Source organism: Sphaeramia orbicularis, chromosome 9, assembly GCF_902148855.1.
Source record: "Sphaeramia orbicularis chromosome 9, fSphaOr1.1, whole genome shotgun sequence".
Taxonomy (NCBI): domain Eukaryota; kingdom Metazoa; phylum Chordata; class Actinopteri; order Kurtiformes; family Apogonidae; genus Sphaeramia; species Sphaeramia orbicularis.
In genome coordinates, this window is record NC_043965.1 from 28,252,933 (window position 1) to 28,270,654 (window position 17,722).

The 17,722-nt window shown below is 38.1% G+C and overlaps 1 long non-coding RNA gene across 1 annotated transcript; it reads left to right on the forward strand.

Moving 5' to 3' along the window:
• The first annotated feature begins 5,223 nt into the window (after positions 1-5,223).
• On the forward strand, positions 5,224-17,286 carry LOC115426323 (uncharacterized). The gene is made up of 3 exons (XR_003936327.1): positions 5,224-5,234; positions 11,435-11,441; positions 16,965-17,286. It is a non-coding gene; the product is annotated as an uncharacterized LOC115426323 (long non-coding RNA).
• Positions 17,287-17,722: the final 436 nt, after the last annotated feature.

A 17,722-nucleotide genomic window follows, 5' to 3' on the forward strand; every position in this document is an offset into this window, starting at 1 on the left:
GAGATATAAGAACTTGTTTTTAGACAATAGGTCTTGGAAATCTTATTTCAAGAAATCTTATCAAGATAATTTTCATTTGTTCCAATGGCAAATGTCTGCTTGACTTGTGCATAAAAAATTTGAATTGAGCAAAAAAAAAAAAAAAGAAAAGAAAAAAAAAAAATCTGCAAATGGAACAAGTGAAAATTATCTTGGTAAGATTTCTTGAAATAAGATTTTCAAGATCTATTGTCTAAAAATCAGTTCTTATATCTCACTGAAAAGTTACTCTTTAGGTGATCATGTCTTATTTTAAGTGTGATGGGATATTTTGACAAGAAATGAGGAAAATACACCTGGTAAGATTTGGATTTTTTCCTGTGTGTTCATGTTTGTTTATGATGTTTATAAAGGCACAGAGTTACTTTGTTATGATTTTATGTTGGCCAAGTTTGCAGTTTGTTGACGGATGGTGGAGATTCAACATGACTTTTCACTGCATCTACTGACAACTCAAACTATACTGAAAACAGAGAGGATCTGTGTTTTATCAGCGCAGATTTGTTCATTACATAAGCACAGTTTGTTTTGTTTTTTTGTATTTGTATTTTTTGACTATCTGAGTTTTTGTTTGATGGAGAAAACTCAATGATACTCTTATACAGATAGTTCCACATTTAATTTAGACAGTGGTGGTTTTGGCTGGTACGTGACTTCTCCCTGCAGCATATGAATAGGCCTACTATATACCCCACATATCCTCTTTAACGTTGAAAAAAAAGGTGAAGCTGTTACCATATAAATTGTCTGTATCCATTTTGGGTTTATCAGTTCATAGCCAGCCTATATAAGCTTAAATGGAGGCTGTGAAGGTCTGTTACTCCCTCGAAACCCTCCGACACCAGACTCAAATCTGCTTATGACACCACTATAGTTGGACTAATAAACAACAATAAAACAGCTGAGTGGTGTTCTCATAGTCGTGTGCAGCTCAGAACTTAAGGAGCTGATAACATTATTTACATCAAGTCAAAATTGAGCGCTGGGGGGCAAGACAACGATTGACATCTAATTCCTGAGTCCACATCATGGCAGATCTCTTGTCTGTAAAACGTCTCTCACCAGGTAAAGAAGGCCCAGCAGAGATTATAATATTCTTCCTGTGGAAAGTAAAACAGCCCCACATTCCACAGCAGCTCCTGGTGAAGTCCCACTGTGTTACCACCGAGAACCTCCTATTCCACTCCTGCACAGTACGGTACGTCATCTGTACTGTGGACGACCGGAGGGAACTGCGATGGGTGGTGAAGGTGGCTCAGCGTGTCATTGGGACAACACCAGCCATTCTGAAGGACGTTCACACCGGCCGAATTCAAAAGACACGCAGCTGGATCAGAACAGATCCAACCCTTGTGGGACGTTATCTGTTTGCCCCCTCCTCTCTGGAAGAAGATATAGGACAATTAAAAGCTCAACAAACAGCCTGAAAAACTTCCCAAAGACTTTTGCAATGTTTACACATGGTATTTTTGAAAACTGAGATTTTTCTCTGCCTTTGTGCCTATTAGGGATGTAACGATTACCGGTATAAGGATAAACCACGGTAAAATTGCCAACGGTTAGTACTACCATTTAAATTCTAATTATCATGATAACTGTGTTTGATTACCGCACTTTTAGGGGGAAAAACGCCTATAGAAAGATCTGCTTTTATGTCAAATATTTGAGTGTAGTTTTAATTTATTACAATTTTAATTTTATATACCTAATATTTGGAACCAATATTCACTTTTAAAGTCTTTGAAAAGGTTCGTTAAGCATCTTTGTGTTATTTATGCAATAAAGTATAAAAATTTTTCAAATCAGATTTTATATTTTTTGTGTGTTTTCTGGCCTTTTATGTTGATATAGTAGGTTAAAGTGAAAAAAAAAATAATAGGCAGATAATATAAATGAAGTTGTGCTGAGAAAAAAGATCCCAAACATGGGTATAGTAAATATTTGTTTATATAGTATATAAAGGCAAAATCAAAAGTACTGAAAAACGGACAAAAAAACAGGCTCAGACTACTAAGGGTTAATACTTGAATGTTTCTGCCAAGAGAAAGTGCATTGTGCCAGTTATTTTATTTATTTATTTATTTATTTAATACAACTTGGTTACATTATTTCAGTGTGTGCATAAGTACTTTTTGAACATTATGAGCACAATTTCAATAATACCGCTATTATAATGATAGCCGTGATAATTTTGGTCACAGTAACCGAGATATGAAATTTTCATATCGTTACATCCCTAGTGCCTATCATTTACAAGACAACGACGGACACTCGCACCGAAAACAAAGGTTTCTAAAAACTCCGGCCAAAGTGGAGATTTTGGCAAATCTCCAGAAAACAGAGATCCTCGGACAGACGTCACAGTGTTTGAAGAAAATATTCTACCACTGCACCTGTGATGATACAGTATAGAGCAGGGGTTCCCAATGTGGGAGATGATTTTTAGATACCTCTTGATGTGATCCTTGAGGTGGTTACGACTGATTATGGGCAGTATTATTGTCACACTTACCCGTGTACCCCACTTTGGGAACCTCTGCTCTACTGCCAAGCACCCACCACTGCCAACAAACAAACAAACACATATAAACATTCCTAGACCTTTTTTCACAGCAGATATTTTGGCCTATAAAAGCAGGCAGACCACAGGTGATATTGATAACATCACTATGGCTCCGTTCCATCTGATGCTGTTAGAGTTCATTCCAGTGAACCAGCGAGCAGTTCCAACACCTGACTCTGATACACCAAATGGAACACAACCATCTGAAATGGCGCCAGTTATACTTGTGTGTCTTATGTTTTACATAAAACATTCTTGTCAAACAGGTCTTTAAAGTGTTTAATTCAGTGTTTTTCAACCTTGGGGTCGCCTGGAATTGAAATGGGGTTGCCTGAAATTTGTAGTAATTGAGAAAAAAAAAAAAATGCTGATAAAACATATATGGTGAGTTGACAGAGACAATCCCAATCCATAAAAGACATGACAAACTGTGAAGCTGAAACTGAAGCACTGTGGTACTGTTTATCTTTCAAATGTTCATTGTAGTCGGTTTAAGATGCTGCAGCTCTTTCGTAATTCATAGTTTGAGTTATTGTTTGTTCAGTATTAATTTGCAGCCTTGTAAATAAAAGCTGGACTGACTGTACATATACTGACCATTCATTCATTCATTTTCTGAACCCGCTTTATCCTCACTAGGGTCACGGGGGTCGCTTGGAGCCTATCGCAGCTACATAGGGGCGAAGGCGGGGTACACCCTGGACAAGTCGCCAGTTCATCGCAGGGCTGACATACAGAGACAAACAGTCACTGTCACATTCACACCTATGGGCAATTTAGATTAACCAATTAACCTATTAGTGCATGTCTTTGGGTGGTGGGAGGAAGCCGGAGTACCCGGAGAGAACCGACACAGACACGGGGAGAACATGCAAACTCCACACAGAAAGGTCCCACCCCCCATCGACTGGTGTTGGAATCGAACCCAGGACCTTCTTGCTGTGAGGCACGAGTGCTAACCACTGCACCACCGTGTTGCCCATATACCATATATATCCTGACCAAGGAAAATCAAATTCTCACTTTGTGCAGTAATCTACACCTGGCTTTTCTGCCTCTGTCCATAATAATATACATTATATAGACTAAATGTCATCTAAAATTAACATTTATTTGCAACATAGCAAACTATAACATGATCAAAAATAAATAAATTTAACAAAAAAAAAAAAAGTCTCCGTTTTGAATGTTTGGAGTAGCCAGAAATTTGTGATGTTAAAACGGGGTCACGAGTCAAAAAAGGTTGGGAACCACTGGTATGTATGTGTTTCTCTTCTGCAGTGCCCCCCCCCCAGTGACTATTTTCGGTCACTTTGACTTGTTCTTGTCAGTCTCTGCAAATATGTTTGATATTATTCATAACTGTTATTATTGAATTGTTTCCTTAGGCTGCTCACTGAAGAGCAACTAAACAGATTTCCGTTGTTCCCTGCACAATGACAATAAAGATCTAATCGAATTGAATCGAAAACATTATCTTTATAATTTAATTTCCCCCATGCTGTATCATGGCACTTTGCATCTATTTGTAGTCCTTGAAGTGTCCAACATTTCAACTTGCTGAGACAAATAATCAGCTATCACATTAAATAAGTGTTCAACAGCCAGAACTTTATCATGATACAAAATAAATCCAAGTAATCCATAGAGAGACTGTTCTGCTGAGATGCACTGTTAATATAATGTCAATATTATGAGATTTGAGCTTTAAAGTAATTTTAATGCCTATTTCAGTCATTTAGAATAAAAAGTGAACATAACTTTCAAAGGACCTCCTTCTACTCAAACTCTTAAATTTACACAGTCATTTAAATTGTGCATTGATTTCCTGAGTCAGAACTTGCAGAATTGGATATTCAGCACATCTTTAATTCCATTAAGGAAGTAGCTAATGCTCGCTGCTTTATCCAAAACAGGGGAATTGACAATGTTATCAAAAAAGTCTAGAATAGTTTTCCTTAGTGTTTTTGACTGCTCTCTGATGAGCCCACGAGCCCATCTATTTCTTCAAGGGCAAAACTAAAGGAAGCAACAAAGTAATTGTAGGCAATCACGTCAGCCTTCCATCAATGCTAATGTCTTTACAGAATCACCCACAATTCATCTGACATTATTCTGCACATTGATGAGAATCAGAACCTCTATTGTGTTTGTCAAATCACCAGGTGAAAAGAGACATTTTCATCCTGGAAAACACCATTCCCATCAAGACACAAATTCATCATGGTCTGAAAGAGCTGCATCCTACAATCTTGGACTTCCACTTACGATGAAAAATTGTGTTGTCATTATCCTCAATTTTCTACCAAGTACCTTTGCAAAGACACTTAAAAAAACATGAAAAAGTTTCAGACGCCACACTTTAAATGCCCAAAACACAAGTTTTCCTTTTCCTTTCAGTGACAGAAATAAGCTTGCTACTGTATTATTTATGTTTTCCCCAAATATCCTATTTATTCTTTACTTGAGAATGTCTATAGTTAATATCCACACAAACGCAAAAACTCTAGTAAAGGCCTAGACAAATACGTTTTTTTTTTTTTCCATAACCAATATTACCCCGTCCTTGAGCAGCAGCATTATTCCACTGAAAGCATACACTTTATATGTAAATGCCGGAAGTGATGATTATGTTATTCTAATCAAAATAGTCCTTTAATATTTTATAAGTTGTGGGTGGAAGGAACAAAACAAACTCTAACTATGGAACTCAGCCTCCTGCTATTACTGCTAACTCCAGCTTCTGTTTGCTGCAGAGGTGTTAAGAACGCTATGAGCCATTTTTGATGTCCCTCTTTTTGGCTCTAGATAAGTGACTGTTATTCTCCCCTAAATTAGCATGTTTATTGCTTGCCGTTGCCCTGCCACGCCTGTTTGCATAGCAAGCTAAGTCCACCCACCCTCCTTCCTTTCTGGTTTGAAGTCAGGCACACGTTAAGTGGAACCATCCTGCTTTTAAAGTGACTATTGTTCTGTTAAAGTGCAGAGCCCCACATTTTACACTAGTGATCCCCTCGCATGTTCCCTCTGCTGTGTGGGTCTAATTACAACACTTTTAGAGAGGATGCCACTTTGTAATCATGCATATTTTCACATCTACACTTGCATCGACTGACTTTTCAAGGCAGGGGAAAAAGCTGTAAATGCTGGTGTTGTTTTTGTCAGCCTGTTTTATTTTTATTTTTAGTCTAGTCTTTGTGCCCAACTCTCATTTCAGTCTTTATTAGTTTTAGCCACGTTCACTGTTTTTTCATCTTGTCAAGTTTTAGTCGGCTAAACTTCTGAGCATTTTCAGGTGTATTTTAGACAGAATAATACATGACTATTTTCATCTAGTTTTAGTTGACGAAAACTGATGACATTTTAGTCTTGTTTTAGTCAGTGAAAACTGTATTTTAGTCTCTTTTTAGTCATACAGTTCTATTTAATCTGGTCAATATAGTCTCGACAAAACCAACATTTTCTTTTAGTTAAGCTCATTTTATTTCAAACAAGGTTATCTTATCATTCTTATGGACTCAGAAATATATTATATGTTGCCAATTACCATATCTGTATGACTCAGTGTTTTTCAACCTTGGGGTCGGGACCCCATGTGGGGTCACCTGGAATTCAAATGGGGTCGCCTGAAATTTTTAGTAATTGATAAAAATAAAAAACTTAATAATAAAAAAAATATATGGTGAGTTGAGAGAGACAATCAAATTATATAAAATACATGACAAACTCTGAAGCTGAAACTGAAGCACTGTGGTTCTGTTTATCTTTCAAATGTTCATTGTGGTCAGTTTCAGATGCGTCAGCTCTTTCATAATTCATAGTTTGAGTTCTTGTTTGTTCAGTATTAATTGTCAGCCTTGTAAATCCAAGCTGGACTGACTGTACATATCCTGACCAAGGAAAATCAAATTCTGACTTTGTGCAGTAATCTACACCTGCCTTTTCTGCCTCTGTCCATAATAATATACATTATATAGACTAAATGTTGTCTAAAATTAATGCTTATTTGCAATATAGTATAGCAAACTATTACATGATCAAAAACAAATTAATTTTAGAAAAAGAAAAAAAAAAAGTCTCCATTTTGAATGTCTGGGGTTGCCAGAAATTTGTGATGTTAAAATGGGGTCATGGACCAAAAACCTTTGGGAACCACTGGTATAACTATTCATGAAGGCAAGTCTGAGTCTTTGGTCGGTCAGTGTACTGCGCAAATAGCCTACATCTTCAGAAGCCTTAATGGGGGGTGTCCGTGTGGTAGAGCCCAGCTCAGGCCACATATTTCTGTCCGAACCCGAACCGTGCCTGACACAGTTGCGTCCGAACCCAGCTCAACCTGTCGGGTCCCGTCTGGCTTCAGGTTGCAGTACTCTACCGTGCAGACCCGGACCGGGAGCGGGTCTTTATGGACCCTGAATGTTTGAAGCATGAGACGGAAGACGAACCATCCAGACTTCAGGTGCGAACCGGAGGAAGCGAACTGCCTGGGTGCCAAATGTCTGGTAACCTCACAATTTCACGGCACACCTGCAGTAATGCAACTAAGAATTATAACCTCAATTCATTGAAACGAAAATGAAGACATTTTATCACAGTTTTTGTTTTGTAAACTACATTTAGTCTTGTTTTTATTAGGCAACAATACTGCATTACACATTTAATTATAGTTACTGTCACATGACCACCATTTTCGTTACGTCTCATCTCTTTTTCGTCATGCAATAACGGTTCATTGATGGTCGGTGGACCTGGGGGGGGGGCATGGAGAGGGAGGGCAGAGCTTGCCCTCCCCTGGCCACACCCCTTATTGCAACACTGATGCACAATATCCTTTTAGAACATTGTTTTGGGCATACTTGACAGAAAACAGTTGCTAATGTACTGATCCAGCAGTGATGAAACTGTTTCAACAGTTGATTATTTATATGTCCATCAACAACTTGTCATGGCTACTTGCTGTAGGACTTTCAGTGAATTTATTTTTTAGAGGAAAAAACCCTCATATCTTACCAAGATAAGATATTATCAGTTAAGGTGTTACTAATAGTTTAACTGAGGAGCATATTATCTAAAAAATTAATAAATTAAAACGTGATGAAGTGTTGGGCTTTGTGATAAGTCATTAGTATTAGCATGTTTGTGTTAAATGCCTCCCAGTCATTGTAAATTAGATTTCAGCTTTAAAAGTCTTCTATTTTGATACTCGGAGGTTTACCACTTAAGTGTAGTTGGGTGCTTCTATGAAACTGGTCCCTAAAAACAGGACAAAATGTAGACTAATATTATGAAGCAAGTTTGGAAGCACTTTGGGTCTATTTTAAAAATAAATATTGACTGAGAAAAAAGAGAAACTATTTTTCAGATAAAACACATTTTTATATTGTTTTTATACATAAATTTGCATGTAACACAGTAAAAAAGACAACAAAAATTACACGCTACTGTTTTTAAAATATCTTTTTATTCTCTCACAGGTACATTTTGAGAATCTAACTAATTATTCAAGGCAGAGTGTTTCACAAAAATGACCATTGTTGCAAACTCACTCATGATTTATATGTGTTTAACTGGGCAGGTTCTGCATGTAACGCCAGTGGACACGATGGGTTACATATGAAACCTGGAATGAGACTGCCAATTCATGAAAAAACTGCATGTCTGGATTAGAAAAACCACTAGGATCCTTAAATTTAACACAGTGTCTTTATCTATAGTGGTATATATGACCATTTCAAACCATGTCTTCCAGACAAATGCACTGACACCTAGGTAGCTTTTCTTGTCCCAGTTTGGGTCCAGTTTTTGGCCCCAATATTTTATTAAAAATTCATTAATTGTGGGATGGCTCAGAGCAAGAGTATAATTGTTTTTGCATTTATCTGAGGTCATCATTAGGTACATCCTGGGGGGAAATATGTCTAAATTTCTCTTTTATTACTGGATCTAAAAAAGCTGGCAAAGTGCCAGGTACCAAAATAAACCCCATTTCATAGAAGCACCCAGCTATAAAAAGACTTAGTAACAGTGTTCTGAACAAAAAAATGTAGATTTTTATCTGCTTTTGTGAGAGTTTCTTTCTGTCCTTGCAGTCAAATTTTGCTGCCAGGCAAAAGTAACTGCAACGATTCATCAGCAAACACTTGGACTGGCGAAGCACAGATCAATACACAAGGTGGCCTGGGTTCAGATTTGGACAGAAATCTATGGTAAACTCTGCCTGACTGTTTAAATGGCAAGGAAAATCTTGTAATATACAAGTACATCCATAAGGTATAGTGCTCACCCATCTCTGTAGACAGTAGACACACCACCCCATACTTTACCCACTCATTCACTGCAAATTAAACACCAGTGCTACTGAAAACTGTCAAGACCACCAAAAGGTTTTCTAACCTGCCTTTTATTTTTCACTCTGTTTTATTGCTTGTTTTATACTCTCCTGTTTTACTGTTTTACTGTATGGTGCCCTTGAGTGCCAAGAAAAGCGCCTATAAATAAAATGTATTATTATTATTATTATTATTATTAAAGGGCAAATAACACAACTGATAAAAAAAAATGTATCTCCTTAATGAATGTTACAATATCGTGATATTCATGCACATTCATGAATGCAGGCTAACAAACCACTGTCAACAGTAAACTGTACTATGAAAATGTTGAATTCATCATTTGTGATTGGAGAAGGGACTCACATTGTTGGCATGGACTTTTTATGCACTTTGGTGTGAAATGTGCTGCACAAACCTGACAGACTCAAGACAGGTAAGTAAAGTCCATCCATTTGTCTGTAACGTTTGCCTTTTGAAAGGCTCTTTAGCCATTTGTTTGATGCACTGCAATCAGGAATGATGCCCTTTTCATGGTCGGTTTTCAGGACTTGGCTACAGTCTCTCCTTTACACAAGAACGGAACATCAGACCCCAAAATAACACCCTATTTTCTTTGATGCATACACTAAATATTTTTTCCAGTTTCCAGGTTTAATTCTGCATTTTCTGGTTCATAGCACATGTGGACTGACATTTCACCCATCGCCATGTTTCTATCTCAGCCCAATGGACACACGGACTCTACACTACGCTGGCATCACGGATGATCTCTTTTGTAATAAAACTCAACACTTGTTTTGCAGCTCTACATGTTTTGTCATGAATTTTACAGGTGACTGTTTTATCATTGTGGTCTATCAGGAACATGCTTTTTGGGTGTAATTATTCCATAGACAGTATATAAATAATGGACACCACCATCACCCATTGGTTTCGAAGCCTACAGATGTTCTTTTTATGGAAACAAGTGGGTGGAGTTGATCAAGGCCATGAGATGAAACCAGTATTTACTGAAAACACTGACTACATCCAATAAGGGTAAAAATAAACACAACATACTGCGTACTTTTAATACCCCTTGGCCAAATATAGGGTAACATTCTGTTGAAAGTTACTGCCCTATAATTTAGATTAGATTGTCTTTGTGTAAAAAGTTTTACATACGTATTTTGATTTGAAAGTACTCAGATATTATAGCTGCATAAGGCACAAAGCCATTCGACCTTGAAAAAGTGGGTCAAGCTCACCTATTTTCAATAGGCTTCTGCTCCATGGCAAAATGCATCCACAGTAAAAATTTGGTGCAAATATCTGAATGCACTCTTCAGATAATGCGATTATGTCGTTGAATGGACAGACAGACGGACAGACGACAAAATGATTGTATACTCCTCGGCTGAAGGATAATAAAAAACAATATGCAGTTCCAGCTCCTTCACAAATGTTAACACATACATTTGCGTTTGTCAACTGTTATGTCAAAGTCATTGTACAAGCACACTTATGGCTAGCTGAGTTCATTAGCAGGCTTGCTAACAGAACTTATAATTCAATACATATTCTTGCTAATATCAGCTAATGCTGTTACACTGATTATTGTCATTAAGCACTAGTAAAACTTCATGTCAGAATCCTCTAATAGTCTTGTTAGTGTAACTATTTCTACACAGCTAGGGCAGAGCTGCTTGTCAAGGGGGAAATTAAGTTTTATTCAATAAACAAGATGTCTGAATGTCAGCTAAGCTAATGCTAATAAAGTACAAACAGCACAAAAGACACTGACAACACTCACCTGTCAGACATAGGGGTCACAGTTTTGAGTTATATAAAAATCTGCCACCCTTATAGTTGTGACACTGGGGGAAATAAACAATAGGGACCAAAGCTACTTTTTGTACCAGGCTATAAACATGTTTATTTCTGGTGTAAAATTGGTTATTTTAACATGGGGGTTGATGGCGATTGACTCACATACCCCCCCCCCCCCCACATGGATATTGAATGTACTTCAGATTTTGATCACTTTTCAGCCTTGGGGGTTGCTTGTTGATGTTTTGTTTCCTGTATTAATGTGAGTACCCATTGTCTTGTCTCAGTAACTCAGCTTTTCCTTGCAGAGTAATGGAGGAATGGGAGTATTAGTAGACTTCATATTTTAACAGTTATATGTAAAGCCTCTAAGTTCAATTCAATAAATACAAAAAACAAACAAACAAATAAAAACACATTTTTGTATATGTTAAATTAGATTTAAATATTTTTATACCAAAGATCAAAGATTCAAGGAAAGCCCCAATACCCTTCTATTTTCTTATCTAATCTAATCCATGTATTTTCATCACTTTCACTATCAAATTGCATTGCTTACCTGGTCATTAAAACCTCTTCAGCACAGGAGATATATTAATGGCCTGTATTTTCCAAATGGGTCATCATTTTTTTCAAATGAGCCACAACAGTCACACAGCATCACTTACATCAGCCCAGCACCAATACACAGAAGACACGTTTGACCTGTGGTGACCTGCATTTTACCTCAGGTCATCAAATTCCCTCATCTCCATGTGCTGTGCTGTGCTGTGCTGCAGTGCTTTTCCTCTGCATAAATGTTGGAGGATGAGACGGGGGGGAGTTAAAGATGCTGCTGGGTCCCCCAGGTATCAGAAATTAGGTCACGTTTTACAGAGAAATGAGAGATTTCTGTGTACAATATACTGTGGTAATTTATGCAGGTTTTCAGGGTCTCTCTCCCTGCAGACTTGGGTGTTCTATCTGAAAATCTTTTTTTTTTTCTCTTTCTCTTTCTCCACATGCGTAAAACAAATCAGTCCTTGAGTTTATTTTTGGCATAGCTGTGATACAGTTAATTAGAACACAGGAACCAAGCTTTTTTACAGACACTGTATGAGACATGTTTGTGTCTTGGGGTCTAAGTTCCTGAGATGATGCTACATTATACATGAGGCTTTATCCAGATGTCATTTACAAACAACGAAAAGGTGGCAATGGCAACATTTATTTCTTTTTGTAACTGAAAAAATTCATTTGGTGCGTACATGGTACACGGTATAAAATAAAATAAATTTGCCCTCTGCTGCAGCAATTATGGGTCAAATCATTGTTTCATCAAATAATACTGCCACTGCTTTTTGTAGTTTAACTAAGAATGCTACATAAAAACTAAAAAGTATATTATAGAAAGACAGACACATATTAGGATTAAGAATCTTTATTTGTCAGTGCATGACTATCACAGGAGATCCCTCCCACCCTGCCCATCACCTGTTTGACCTGCTGCTCTGAGGACAGTGTTTTAGGTCAATCACCCCACCAGACTTAGGACTTCTTCCCCTGGGCCGTTCAGACTGAAAATACACACCATACCTCACTGTAATGTGCAGTAAGCACACACAGAAAATATGTCTCATGTCTGGCACATGCATGTTTACATTGTTATATATGCACATCTTTATACTACTTTTTCTCCCCCCCCCCCCCCCCCATTTACTTATAATGGGTGAAATTTCACACATCTGTAGCAGCAAAACTATTGGCTGAATTCAGACCAAATTTAGTTTATAGATTGCCAGTGACCCAGAATACATGTGATATGTGATATATGATATATCTAGACTATGTCTATAAAAACATCAATTTTGTTTCAATTTACTTCAAACTTGGCACATATATAGAGGCAATTGATATGATCACCACACACATAGACATGATGGAAACAGCTGGATTGATGCCAAAATAAGCTGCAATACGTGCGAGGGGTGGGGTTTGTTGTGCCTGGCACCACTTGTTTGTTTCTTTAATTGTTAATACTCAAGCAGCAAAACTATTGGTTAAATTCATACCAAATTTGGTTTAGAGACTGCCAGTGACCCAGAATAAATGTCATTACATTTTGGGAAAAACAGGTCAAAGTCAGAAATTTTTATGAATTTTTTTAAATCTGTTTTTTTCCTATTTACTTATAATGGGCGATATTTCACATGTCTGTGGCAGCAAAACTATTGGTTGAATTCAGACCAAATTTGGTTTATAGACTGCCAGTTACCCAGAATAGATGTGATATATGATATATCTAGATATATCACATTCTGGGATATAGTGAAAAATAGTATAAAAAATAAGTGTGGCGCAACAGGAGGATGCAGGGTTTTTTGATATATTACACCAACTGATGAAGCGACAGGACGGACGGGACCAAAGACAAAGATCTTGGTGCTTAGGTTAATTCCTATTGAGTTTATTCCACTGTGGCTGTTGCAGGGTTCTCAAAGTTACAAGAGGACTGTCAAGGCATACTGAACAACCACATTAAAGAAATGAAGCTCCACCTCTGTCTCTTTGTCTTCACTGTTCAGGACAATGTGAAGGAGGAAACGAAAGTCAAACGGTCAAACAGCCAGACAGAACCAATTTCAAGTTTCATAATGGACTTCTTCAATAGTTTTGGCTGCTTTACTGGCTTACACTTATCACACTACAAAGCTCTGTCATATCGATGCTATTGTCTTACATCTCCTGTGGTCAAAGCAAGTTTGTACTCCAGGCCTGTCAAGAGGTTTTTCACCCATAATGACAGCTAGAGCAGCTCATAACTCACATCAGAGCACTTCAGTGATGAATGCTGCCTGCCCTCATGCGAACCCTGATGTAGATTCAGTAAGTGGTCTAACCGGGGTGGTGTTGATCATTGTGCTGCAGAGCTATGCATTTCAAGCACCTCTAAGTCAGCTATAGAATACAAACTCAATGTGTAGTTTAGGGAATGGGGTAGGCAAAAAGGAGTAGAAAAAAAAAGCATCAACATATTGCTGACTGCGCTAAAAAGAATCCCATCAACTGTGAAGCTGTCTGGAGTGGCTTATACCCACAAACACACACACATACACGAATATGCGCCACTCATTAAGGTAAGCTATTGTTCATGTGCTTTTCTTTCAGCCTACCATGGCAACTAATATTTTATTGAAACAAAATGCAGAGTAGAGATAAATTTCACATCAACATGCAGATGTGGGAAATCCGTTACAGATGGTCTACAGTACACTGTTGCATGGTCTGAACTGTTGCTGCACTTTCCAAATGTACCACCTGATGGATTCATGTTAAAAGTGTCGGACATGAGTAAACTACGGTGGCCGACAAGGGCCAAACACAATGCAACAGCCAAGGCCGTCTCAGTTAGAGAAAACAGCTACAAGTACAGAAAGGGAAAGAGAGTGTTCTAGGATGATAACCGCCTTTAGGAATTTCATCCAAAAAAGAGATCAGGGCTCATTCAAACACAATAAGAGGACGAGTAAAGGTAAAGGCTTCATCTGATATCCAAAGCAATAGTGATAGAAGACAGCCAAATCCTGGATATGTTAAAAGTCTTGTCAGTCAGAAGGGTTTACTACAGTGGCCGACAAGGGCCAAACACACTGCAACGGCCCAATGAGTCTCAGTTATGAGAAAGCAGCTGCAAGTACAGAAACGATGCACACTCACAAACTCAAACACAAGTCTAAACAAGGCACAAAAAGAGGAAAGTGGTCCAAATGAAAAAATGCACTGCAAGACACAAAAACACATGCATAATCATCAAATGCTCTGCAAATAAAGAAACGATTCAAACCAAGAAGACATCTGCAAATGAAAAATGCTACATAATCAGTTACTACAATGGAAGTGCTCCAAACCTGCAGCCAACCAGCGTTTATAGACAACAGACTAGTGTCAAATAGAATCAAATAAAAGTCACATTACTGTGCTACACCATAACTTCAATTTGTTCCCACTGTAATGAAACATTGTGCTGCATGAAACAAAAACACATGGATAATCATCAAATATTCTGTAAATAGAGAAACAATGCAAACCAAGAAAACATCTGCAAATGAAATACGCTGCATAACCAGTCACTACAACAGAAGTGCTCCAAACCTGTAGGGGGTGCTGTCAGCAGAACAGCTCAATGAAGAGACACACAGGATGGAGAGAGAGATGGAGAACAGCTGATTGACAATAGTCGCTTTTCCATTGGACGTCTGCGCAAAACTTTACTGATATTTACTAAATGTCTTTTTTTTAAAAAGTGCGTAATGTCATTTTTTCCATTACATCACAAATGCGATGATTTTTTTTATTTATTATCACGAGATGACACAAGAAGTCATTCCATAAACATGGCGACAAACTATATGGTGTTGATTTACAGATATATTCATTATTATATATTACCCCTCTATCTCATACTAAATAAAAAAATGATCGGGTTTCCTGGCGTGTCCACACATACCGCAACATGATTCTTCTTCTTCTTCGCTTGTTGTAATGTCTGTCAACATCTGGTTTTTTAATTCACCTGACTCTAGTCGTGAAAAAAGATCTTTCCATTGCAGTTTTTTGTGATATACCATTTGCGCTATGCCCGAAAAACCACCTCTTGCCAGCGCAAAAACTTTTAATCAAAAATTGAGACTTTTGGCGAAATTGTTGTTTTTCCATTAGGTACATTTTAATGTGCAAGTTATATTTGCGCAATTTCAGGGTCAACGGAAAAGCAACTAGTGTTTCAAACTACAGTGGGAACAAATTGAAGTTATGGTGTAGCACAGTAATGTGACTTTTATTTGATTCTATTTGACACTAGTCTGTTGTCTATAAACGCTGGTTGGCTGCAGGTTTGGAGCACTTCCATTGTAGTAACTGATTATGTAGCATTTTTCATTTGCAGATGTCTTCTTGGTTTGAATCGTTTCTTTATTTGCAGAGCATTTGATGATTATGCATGTGTTTTTGTGTCTTGCAGTGCATTTTTTCATTTGGACCACTTTCTTCTTTTTGTGCCTTGTTTAGACTTGTGTTTGAGTTTGTGAGTGTGCATCGTTTCTGTACTTGCAGCTGCTTTCTCATAACTGAGACTCATTGGGCCGTTGCAGTGTGTTTGGCCCTTGTCGGCCACTGTAGTAAACCCTTCTGACTGACAAGACTTTTAACATATCCAGGATTTGGCTGTCTTCTAACACTATTGCTTTGGATATCAGATGAAGCCTTTACCTTTACTCGTCCTCTTATTGTGTTTGAATGAGCCCTGATCTCTTTTTTGGATGAAATTCCTAAAGGCGGTTATCATCCCAGAATACTCTCTTTCCCTCTCTGCTGTTGTCGAGGTACGCAAAGTGGCTTAGATTTGGTGACAGAGAATGATTCCTCAGTGCAGCCACACACATACAGGAGCAGCTCAGAGAAGCTTATACACATTAAATGTTAACAAAAGTACCTTTACTGCAAGACAATCCTTAGTGGCAATCTAACACACAAATACACATGCTTCTTTTTTTAATATTTGGCTGTTATGTAACTTCATCATTGGCTATCTGGTGGAAAATGACAAGGACAAGTGTGACATGTAGAAGTTATAATGCAACAGCTGTAAACCTCAAACATATTCCATTTGCAGATTACAGTGACACTAAAAGTGATGACTCTGCAGAAGGTGGATACGCGTCAGTATTTGAGTGTGATATTGGAGGTGTCTGATATTGTTTTTTCACAACTCCCTCCTCCCTCTCCTGTTCACACCCCCATAGAACAACTAAGGCCATGTCCGCATCTTTTCCTATCTGATCTTTTTCGTTTTCAAAAAAGCGCACTGTAAATATGGAGTTGTTTCAGGAAATATTTGCGTCCACACGAAACCACTGAAAACTACTGAAAATGATGTAGTACAAATGTCAGACCTGTATGTGGCATTGTAATGCTCTCGCAAAAAACAGAGAAGAAGACATGGAGCATGTGCATGAAGTTTACTTGGTTCTACCTGGTCTGATCCAATATTATCCTTCTGGTTGCACCTCTCCACGGTAGATCCAAGAGCATGTAGTGAATATTGTTGCTATGGTTGTTTGTTGCTCATTGTAATGAAAGAGTAGCTGAAGATTTGGATTCAATATTTCCAATACGCTCAATAGCTGTTGTAGCACGAGCACTACTCTGTAGTCCACCCTTGTTGTTGTTGTTGTTATTGTTAGTGGCTGTTTTTCAATATCAAGAACACAGAGTATGGTCTTGTGAACTCGGCCAGTACGGTCTTGGTAAGAACGGTCCAAGAGAACGGACTTCCTAAGAACGCAAGTCTGTCTGGAATTGGAATGGCTGCGTACTTGTGAACTGTCCTCCCTGTCTCTGCTGTATTTACACCATCTGCTCCCTAATGTATTTCCCTCACACTTGAATGTCACTCGATTTGTTTTCAATACCTTTGGACTAGTATTTACATGTCATTTATTCATTTTGTATATTTTTCAAAACTATAATACATTTCGTTGGTTCAGCCAGGCACAGCCACCTGGCTCCTGGTTGAGCTGGTGGGCTCATGGCTGCCCAGCTCGGACTGCATCTTGAGAGTTGTTTCCCAGTCAAATCTACACGAGTCACCACCCAGTGCATCCTTGTGTTAAGCTAGCTGACAAGAACAACATTTGGGGATTCCATGCGTTCTCAGTTTATGCGAACTTGCAACTGGAACAGTACTTGGGCTGCGACTGATGACATTTCACCAGAATATGAGAACGGAAGAACAGATAAGAACACATATTGAGAAATGGCCATTGTTTTGAAGTGGCGTCTTGCTTCCAGGGTGAAAGGTTAGAGAAGTGGGGCTATGACAGTATCGTTTTAGAAAAGTTGTGGTTTGGTCGAACAGACAAAGACACGAAACCAGCAATTTCAGAGTTATTTACTCTGGGACCCAGTTTCAAAAAGTTGCAGTCTCAGTGACTGAAAACTC